Source organism: Cricetulus griseus, chromosome 8, assembly GCF_003668045.3.
Source record: "Cricetulus griseus strain 17A/GY chromosome 8, alternate assembly CriGri-PICRH-1.0, whole genome shotgun sequence".
NCBI lineage: Eukaryota > Metazoa > Chordata > Mammalia > Rodentia > Cricetidae > Cricetulus > Cricetulus griseus.
The window spans coordinates 29133712-29143128 of NC_048601.1; the positions used below are offsets into that span (position 1 = coordinate 29133712).

At 45.9% G+C, this 9417-nt stretch overlaps 1 pseudogene; it reads right to left on the minus strand.

The window, feature by feature from the left end:
• Positions 1–730: 730 nt before the first annotated feature.
• Positions 731–964, minus strand: LOC107978802 (annotated as a pseudogene).
• Between the last annotated feature and the right edge of the window lie 8453 nt (positions 965–9417).

The following is a 9417-nucleotide window of genomic DNA, read 5'->3' on the forward strand; positions in this document are numbered from 1 at the left end:
AATAAATTGAGACTCTGGGCTGAAGAGACAGCTCATGGTTAGGTGATTGCAGCAAAGGGTTTGCCTAACAATCATGAAGGCATGGGTTCAATTTCCAGCAGCATGTGACAGGTCACAAACACCCATAACTCTCCTATCCCAGGCGACTGACATCCTTTTCTGTCCTCTGTGAACAACAGACATGTATGTGGTGCAGATAAAACATCCATACACATAAAAGAAATCTGAAATATTTTTTTCTTTTTGATTTTTCAAGACATGGTTCCTCTGTGTAGCCTTGGCTGTTCTAGAACTCACTCTGTAGACCAGGCTGCCCTTGAACTTGGAGATATGCCTGCCTTAAAATTAAATATATATATATGTATATAATATAATTTTTTCTGAGTATCACAAAGGTTTATTTAGCAAAAAGTTTCTTATGAAAATGTACATGGGCCAGGCGTTGGTGGCGCACGCCTTTAATCCCAGCACAGGAGGCAGAGGCAGGCAGATCTCTGTGTGTTTGAGGCCAGCCTGGTCTCCAGAGCGAGTGCCAGGATAGGCTCCAAAGCTACACAGAGAAACCCTCTCTCGAAAAACAAACAAACAAACAAACAAACAAACAAAACAAAAAAAAAAGAAGAAGAAGAAAAAGAAAAAAAAAAAGAAAATGTACAGGACCCAATTATACACCCCCGTCAAAACAGCCCTTTGGGGAAGGATGTGAACTCCTCTGCTGAGCAGCCATTGTTTAGACTCTTTCCAAGGCTTCTGGCATGATGCTGCTGTTTCCTTGTACGACCACCATGCCGATGTTTTTCTGTGGCCCACTAGTTGCCATCTATCTCTACACACTCATCAATCACAAAATTCATAAAGGGATCAAAGCCCCGCAGCATTCCTTGTACGTGTCTGCCACCATTAACTTCAATGATAACTTCTTGTCCATAAGTTTCTTCAGTTTGGGAGGGTGGGCCTTGCTCATGGAGACTCTTCTGCGGGCTCGGCCTATAATATAATTTTTAAAAAATCAACTTATGGAGCTGGAGAGATGGCTCAGAGGTTAAGAGCACTGACTGCTCTTCCAGAGGTCCTGAGTTCAATTCCCAGCAACCACACGGTGGCTCACAACCATCCCTTATGAGGTCTGGTGCCCTTTTCTGGTGTGCAGATATACATGGAAGCAGAATGTTGTATACATAATAAATAAAATATTTTTTAAAAATCAACTTACTAGCTGCTGTTGGTGGGACAAGCTGGCAGGATATGCTAAAGGGATAGAGGCCAACCCGGGCTACACCTTTTCAGGCCTGGTAAAGTGGCACAGGCCTTTGATCCCAGCACTCGGGAAGCAGGGCCAGGCAGATCTCTATGAATTCAAGGCTAGCAAGTTCCAAGTTAGCCAGAGATACATGCTGTCTCAACCCCACCCCAAGTACTAATAGAAATAAATAAATGTATCAGCTCCTTTTGCTGAGAAAAGACCCAAAGCCAAGGGTTCAAGCATCTTTTTAAATTAAAAAAACAAAGTTTATTTTTTACATGTAGTTTTTATTGGGGGTGGTGGGTGCACATCCCCTGGTTCATGTGTGGAGGTTGGAGGATGTTATGGTTTGAATAAAAATCGCTCCCAATAGTGGTGTCACTATCAGGAGGTGTGACCTTGTTGGAGTGGGTGTGGCCTTGTTGGAAGAAGTGTGTCACTTGGAGGGGGGTGGACTTTGAGGTCTCAGATGCTCAAGCCCTGCCCAGTGTGGTATTCTCTTCCTGCTGCCTGCAGATCAACATGTAGAGCTCTTAGCTCCTTCTCCAGCACCATGTCTGCCTGCGTGCCACCGTGCTTCCTGCCGTGATGATAATGGACTAAACCTCTGAACCTGTAAGCCAGCCCCATGTAAATGGTTGTGGTGTCTCTTCAAAGCAATAGAAACCCTAATGAAGACAGAGGACAACTTGAAGACAGTTCTCTTCTTCCACCACATATGTGGTCCTGGGGATTAAACTCAGGTCTTCAGGCTATTGTAACCACCTTTATTCACTGAGTCACCACCATTGAGTCTTTGTTTTATTTTGAGACAATCTTGCTACAGAGCCTAGACTGTCCTCAAATGTGCAACTCTTCTGTCTCAGCCTTTTGAGTGCTGGGATTATAGGCGCTCACTACTACACCTAGTTTATCATCAGTTGGTAAGGCATGCTTGTGCCAAGAAAGTCAGGAAGATTAAAAGCATTAAAACAAAAATATTAAAAAATATTCATACTCACTAGGCAGTGGCAGTGCATGCCTTTAAACCTGGGAGGCAGAGGCAGGCAGAGTTAGTTCCAAGACAGCTACAAGGGGAAACCCTGTCTCAGAACAAACAAACATACTCACTGGGTGGTGGTGGCAGTACACACTTTTAATCCCAGCATTTGGGAGGCCGAGACAGGCAGATCTCTGTGAGTTCATTCAAGGCCAGCCTGGTCTACAGAGTGAGTTCCAGGACAGCCAGAGATACACAGAGAAACCCTATCTTGAGAAAAAAAAAATGTATGCTTCCTTTGAAAAGGAAACACTCTAGAAACATCTTAGGGCTTGTGGTCCTTGAACTTGGGCACACATCACAATCACCTTTTTAAAAGAAAGTCTTTAACATTTATTTATTTACGTGTGTATTTATGTATTTGTGTGTGTTCGAGATTGCACACTCGTGCACACTTGCCACAGCTCAGAGGTCAGAGGGCAACTTCCTTGCCCTAAACATGTCTTAAATTGAATGTGGAAGCTCATGTCTGTTTTTCAACCACTGGAGAGGCTGAGATAGGAGGAGTACTGAAAACTTGAGGTCAGCCTGAGCTACACAGTGTGCGCCATCTCAGCCTGGGCTAAATAGTAAGGGCCTCTCTCAGAAGAAACAAAAACAAATTCATGGAGAAGGGCGATGGGGAGATTGCTCCGTCAGTGACGTGCTTGCTGTGCACACGCAAAGGCAGTGTCTCCACTCCCAGCACTCATGCCAGGCCAGGTGTGGTGCTGGCAAGTGTTATCCCAGCACTGGGGATGCAGGACAGAAGGATGCTCACTGGCCACCCCTCCTAGATAAATCAATGAGCTCCAGCTCAGTGAGAGACCCCCATCTCAAAGACGGAGGTGGAGTGACCAAGGAAGATGCTTGACATTGGCTTCTGGCCTCCAAACAGAGCTACACATTCATGGGCATGTATATGCACATCTACTAAACACAATTTTTTCTCCATTTTTTATTTAAATTAGAAACAAGATTGTTTTACATGTCAATCACAGTTCCCTCTCCCTCCCTTCCTCCCCTGCCCATCCCCCCAAATAAAACCCTACCTATCACATATCCTTTCTGCTCCCCCTGGATGGTGAGGCCTTCCATAGGGTGTCATCAGAGTCTATTGTATCCTTTGGGATAGGTCCTAGGCCCACCCCCTGTAAACATAAAATTTTAAACACATTCCCAAGTAGCATTGATACTGCCATTCCCTGGACCGACTTTGAGAACCATAACCTTAGTGTATCTATCATCCGTGGGGTCTCTCTGCAGGTTGAGGATGTAGGCCAGTGTATTTCATGCATCCAGGAAACACTGAATGGAGCTGGTTGTTACGGTGCACACCTGTAATGCCAGCATGCAGGAGGCAGAGGCCAGAGAATCAGAAGTTTAGGGTCATCCTCAGCTACATATGATTGGAGCCAGCCTGGGCTACATAAGACACCCCCACCCCTGTGCATATTTGTGACTTTTAGTGTGCTGCATACATACACTCCTCACCCCTCAAAAGATAGGTGCCTGCCTTTCCAGTGGCTCCCTTACATCTAAATTGTTGGTGTGTCCTTAATTACCAATCACCTGAATAAGATTATCATAATTGTTCATTTATTCCCTTAATTACCTAAATTATTAGTATTGTCTCCAATTCTACAAGTGGAGCTGTTGAGTCAGAAGACAGGTGTGAGCTGGGTGTGGTGGCACACACCACAAGCCCAGCACTAGGGAGGCTGTGATAGGAGGATTACTGCCAATTTGAGGCCAGCCTGGGCTACATAGTGAGTTCCAGGCCAGCCTGGTTTTATAAGTATATAAGTGAGACCTTGTAGGAGTGTGAGAGATAGGAATGTGTTTCAGGCCCTAGAATATAATGATTGCCATGTACTGTGGGCTGTGTGTGTGTGTCATTTAATACTCAAAAGGCAGTAATTAATTAATGCAATCTGTACTTGTCAAATGATACTTTGTGTCAAGTACTTTGGGAATTCAGAGTTGAACACGATGTAAGGGTAGGTACTATTAGTATGCCCATTGTACAGATGAGGAAACTGAGACCTGGGTGGTGATTTGCCAGAGAACACTGCCAGAGACTGCTCCCTCATTGGTACATTTGTGTGTCTCTGAGCTGAGGGTGGTGATGCTCACCTGTAATGCCAGCAGAATATTACAGCCAGGAAAGATCAAGTCAGGAGGATTTGGAGTTCAAGTCCGGCCTGAGCTACATAGTATGTTCCAGGCTTGCCTGGGCTATGTATACACAGGAAGACCCTGTCTGGGGTTGGGGGAGGAGCCTCCAGCATCCTTGGGATGCTCTGGATCTTGGGGGAGATGGTGTTTTAATTTTGGGTACAACTTGTTTTTCTCCTTTCCATTACAATCCTGTAAACAAAATCAAATGATGAAATGTATTGCTATATAGCTTGGGAGAGAGCCTATCCAAACACTGCCAGGAGTAAAAGCTAACACTTTTTATGTTGAGTTTGATTTCCCACTTTTAAGGAATATTTATTTATTTGTGTTTATGTGTGTTTGTCTGTGTATGGTGGGGGTGTCCATGGAGGCAAAAAGATAGTGTCAGATCCCCTGCAGATGGACCACAGGAGCTGTAAGCTGCTACACAGAGTATTGGGAAGTAAACTTGGGTCTTCTGGAAGAGTTCTATGCAGTCTTAACTGATGGGCCACCTCCCCAGCTCGGATTTACTGCTTTTAAAAAATTAGGCAGAGGAGAGCTAGAGAGATAGCTCAGCAGTTAAGAGCACTGACTGCTCTTCCAGAGGACCCAAGTTCAATTCCTGGCACCCACATGATGGCTCACAGCTGTCTGTAACTCCAATTCTAGGGGGATCTGATACCTTCTTCTGTCCTCTACAGGCACTTTACACATGGTGCACAAACGAGCATGAATGTGTGTGCTCACACACACACACACACACACACACACACACACACACACACACACAAAGGTAGAACACTCAGACATAAAAATAAAGATAGACACATCTTGGGGTTTTTGTTTTGTTTTTTAATACAAGTCAAGTGTGTTGGTACACGCCTTTAATCCCAGTGCTCAGGAGGCAGAGGTAGGTGGATCCCTTTGAGTTCAAGGCCAGCCTGGTCTACATAGAGCATTCCAAAACAGCCAGGATTACATGGAGAGATTCTGTCTCAAAATATATGAATAAATAATTAGACTAAAAGACACAACAGATGTGTAGGGGACAATAAGCCATGCCTGTTAGAGGCTGGCTACAGGTGTGCCTGACCACGCCTGTCAGGGCGTGGTCAAGGTGAGGTCAGGATGATGCTTGATGGGTTCTTAAGGGGTGGCAAAGCACATGGGAGCCCCTTCTCCCTGGTTTGGCTGCCTTGCTGTCCTGGCATGCTCTGGCTTGCGTTTGGCTGGTGTTTATCTGAATAAAGATATCTCTAACCATACGGACTACAGATGGGCTCTCGTTATACAGATATGTGTGGACATGGAGAAGACAGGGTGTCCTCTCTGAAGTGAAGGGCCAGTGACCATTCCTGTGCCTCCCTTGGAAGGAAGCACAGCACCCATGACCTCTTCAGGGTCCAGTGTCAGCACACTTTCTCAGGAATGCAGCCAGCCTTTTACGTCCATGAGTTCCACATCCTGAATTCAATGATCCACGTATGGAAAACACTTGAAAGGGTAATTTTACATCTAGTTATGTGTGGCAGCTCATGCCTGCAATCCTAGCACTCAGAAATCTGAAGCAGGACTGTTGTGAGTTCAAGGCTAGCCTGGGCTTGTACAGAACAGGTGCACATTTTTTCCCTTATTCCAGTGCTCCAAACAACCCAGTATAATAACTATTAATATACCATTTACATTGTATGGATTATACAGTCATCTAAAGGTTTGAAGCATATGAGGATATATACCCAGGTGGCATGCAAACACTTGACAGAATGAGGCTTTGGACCTCCCTGGAAATCCTAGAAGCAGTCCCATGTACACTAAGGGCTGATTTATTCCTTTAATTAGTTTTCTGAACAACAAGGGATTTGAGCAGGTCCCAGAGCAAACAAGAGCTCTGTAGCTGCTCCAGGCTTTGATATAAGCAGCTTTCCATCTTAGTCCATCAGATCCGGATGACCTGGTATTATGAGAGTGTAGCAGTGAACCTGGGATGTCCCCCACAGCTCCTTTTGTTTCTGAGGTGATGACATTACTTTGGGAGGTTGTGGAACAGGTAGGGTGTGGGACCTCACTAGGTGAAGAAGTCAAGTCTGGTGGGTCTTGCCTTGGAAGGTTATAGACTCCCCTCTGGTTCTGGTGTGGCTATTTGTTTCCTGGTCTACTGTGATGTAAGCAGCCTTAGACACATGCTCCCGCCACCACAGTTGTTCCTTATTCCTTTCCCAGCTGTGATGGACTGAAACCCTCTGAAACAGTGAGCTGAGATACATCTTTCTTCTCCAGTTGCTTTTCTCAGGAATTTTGTCACAGTGGGATCTACGATGTGAAAACCACCATCTAGAACCCTAGAATTCCAAGCAAGACCATTCAGTCTGCAGCATAAATCATTGCCAGTTGCAAAACTTCTCAAGGCTGGGATGATGGCTCAGCAGTTAAGAGTGCTTACTGGCTGGGCAGTGGTGGCGAACGCCTTTAATACCAGCACTCGGGAGGCAGAGGCAGGAGGATCTCTGTGAGTTTGAGGCCAGCCTGGTCTACAGAGCTAGTTCCAGGACAGCCTCAAAAACAATACAGAGAAACCCTGTCCCGAAAAACAAAATGAAACAAAAAACAAAAAAGAGTGTTTACTGCTCTTGCAGAGGACCCATCCATGTCCAGTTCCCAACACCCATGTGACAGTTCACTGTTGCATGTAACTCTAGATCTAGGGGGGGTCCCATGCCTTCTCTTCTAGCCTCCAAGGACTCCTGTACACTTGCAGTGCACATAAACTCACACATATACACACACACACACAAATAATGAATAAATAAGACTTTAAGAAAGAGGCAGATGAGTCAGGCGTTGGGGGTGCATGCCTTTAGTCCCAGGCAGAGACAGGCGGATCTCTGTGAATTTGAGGCCAGCCTGGTCTATAGAATGAGTTCCAGGACAGGCTCCAAAGCTACACTGAGAAACCCTGTCTTCCCTGTCTTGGGAAAAGAAAGGAAGGAAGGAAGGAAGGAAGGAAGGAAGGAAGGAAGGAAGGAAGGGGCAGAGAAACTTCCTAGAGTGGGCCCTCATAGACATCTGACCACAGGTTTTAACTGACCCTACAGCCTGTCACAGGCCCTAGGAATCATTATATCATGTTGCCTGTCAGTATTCTCTAGTAAGATAGCACAGATGAGTTCAGGCTCAAGCAGGGTCTCAGGGCACAAGAAGGCTTCCCAAGACCCTCACAGCAGCCCAGCTCCCCAGATCAGCAGCATACCAGCATGTCTCCCCAGTCCACCACGGCTACAGTGGGTCTTCCTCAGACTCGGAGTCAAGGAGGGCCATGTTTGATTCACAGGTGAGTGCGTGTGGTTTTCAGGTACAAACTGAGAGTAGACAAGGTGCTGAAGTGACCAATCAAGTCAAAAATAAGGAGCAAGCCTACCAACAGGCACAGCTTTAGGGCAGTGTCTAGCAACATCCATCCGGGCAAGAGAGAAAGCCAGTGGTGAAAATGGGAGGATTAGGCAGGTACTTGCTGCCAAGCCCAAGAACGTGAATTCAGTCTCTGAGACTCACATGATGTAGAGAAAGAATCAATTCCAGCGACTTATCCTTGGTCCTTCATTTCATACGTGTCCAGGGGTGTGTGCCCCTTCCATGTACATAAATAAATGTAATAAAAGAACTAAACAAAAACAAAGGAGAACTATAACAGAATCAGAGATGAGGAAATCTGAAAAAGTGGTGTGGGCAGACCTGGGAGTGGGTTTGCTCTAGTCTGGGTGTGTCCCCCAAACTCAGAGAGGTGACTCCTGGTGGAAGGTGATTGAATTGAAAGGATGGCATCTCATGAATGGATTAATGTTGTCATCTGGGGTCTTGGTTTTTTCCAGAGTAGGTTATTGTAAAAACGCCCAGCTCTGGCCCCACCCTCTTCCTGGCTCTCTTTCCTCCTCTTCCTGCTCAGTTGTGAGGCTGGATGCTGGATGCCACCATCGTGCCCTTGGGCTTCCCAACCTCCATCACTTGAGCAGAACTCCTTTATAATCACCCAATCTGTGGTATTCTGCTCTAGCAATAGGAAGTGGACTCAAGACAGGCAAAGTGCGAAGGTGTCGGCATCCCGTGTCTGTGTCACTAGAAAGCATCTGTCATTGGTTGGTGCCACCTAAGCAAGCTGATTCATGAGTCAGTCTGTGCTCAAGTTGGCCTCTGTCACTTGCCACATCTGTGGGCTCATGAACAAAGGAATCGCATGGCATGGTCAAAGGTTCTGAATTCACTAGTAACAGTCTAGGTGCGGCCACTGGGAATGTCTGATTTTCCAGTGACACATATTGAGAAGGATCCCTTAGCATGACTACCATCCTTCAAGGAAGGCCACATCACTTGGTGACAAAGTAATAACATGAGGTCTTTCTAATCCAGAGTCAGTCATCTAGACAGGGACCAGCGTATATTTGTCTGTGCTGGTTTATGTCAGCTTGTCACAGACTAGAATCACTAGGGAAGATGGACTTCAACTGAGAAATTGCCTCCACCCATCGAACTGACCTGTGGCAAGCCTGTGGGGCAATTTCTTGATTAATGACTGATGTGGGAGGGCCTAGCCCACCGTGGGCAGTGCTACTTCTGGGCAGGTGGTCCTGGACTATATAAGAAAACAAGCTGAGCAAGCCATGGAGAACAAGTCAGCAAACACTGGTCCTCCGTGGTTCCTGCTCTAACTTTTCCCTCAGTGATGGACTGTGATTGGAACTTGTAGGCTAAATGGAACCTTTACCACCCCAAGTTGATTTGGTAATGCTCTTTATCACTGAAACAGAGGACCAAATTAGGATACAATCTAAAGATTTGATCTCAGATAATATCCTAGCATACCTGAGTCAGCTGAGGTGGTCCAGTGGTTTGCATATGACTCATGGACTCGTCCCAGGAGCCACTGGCCTAGAGGACTTTGGAACTGTAGCCTATATCCAAGCTCCTCATGGACCCTCAGGCATTTTTGCTTGCTTTCTTT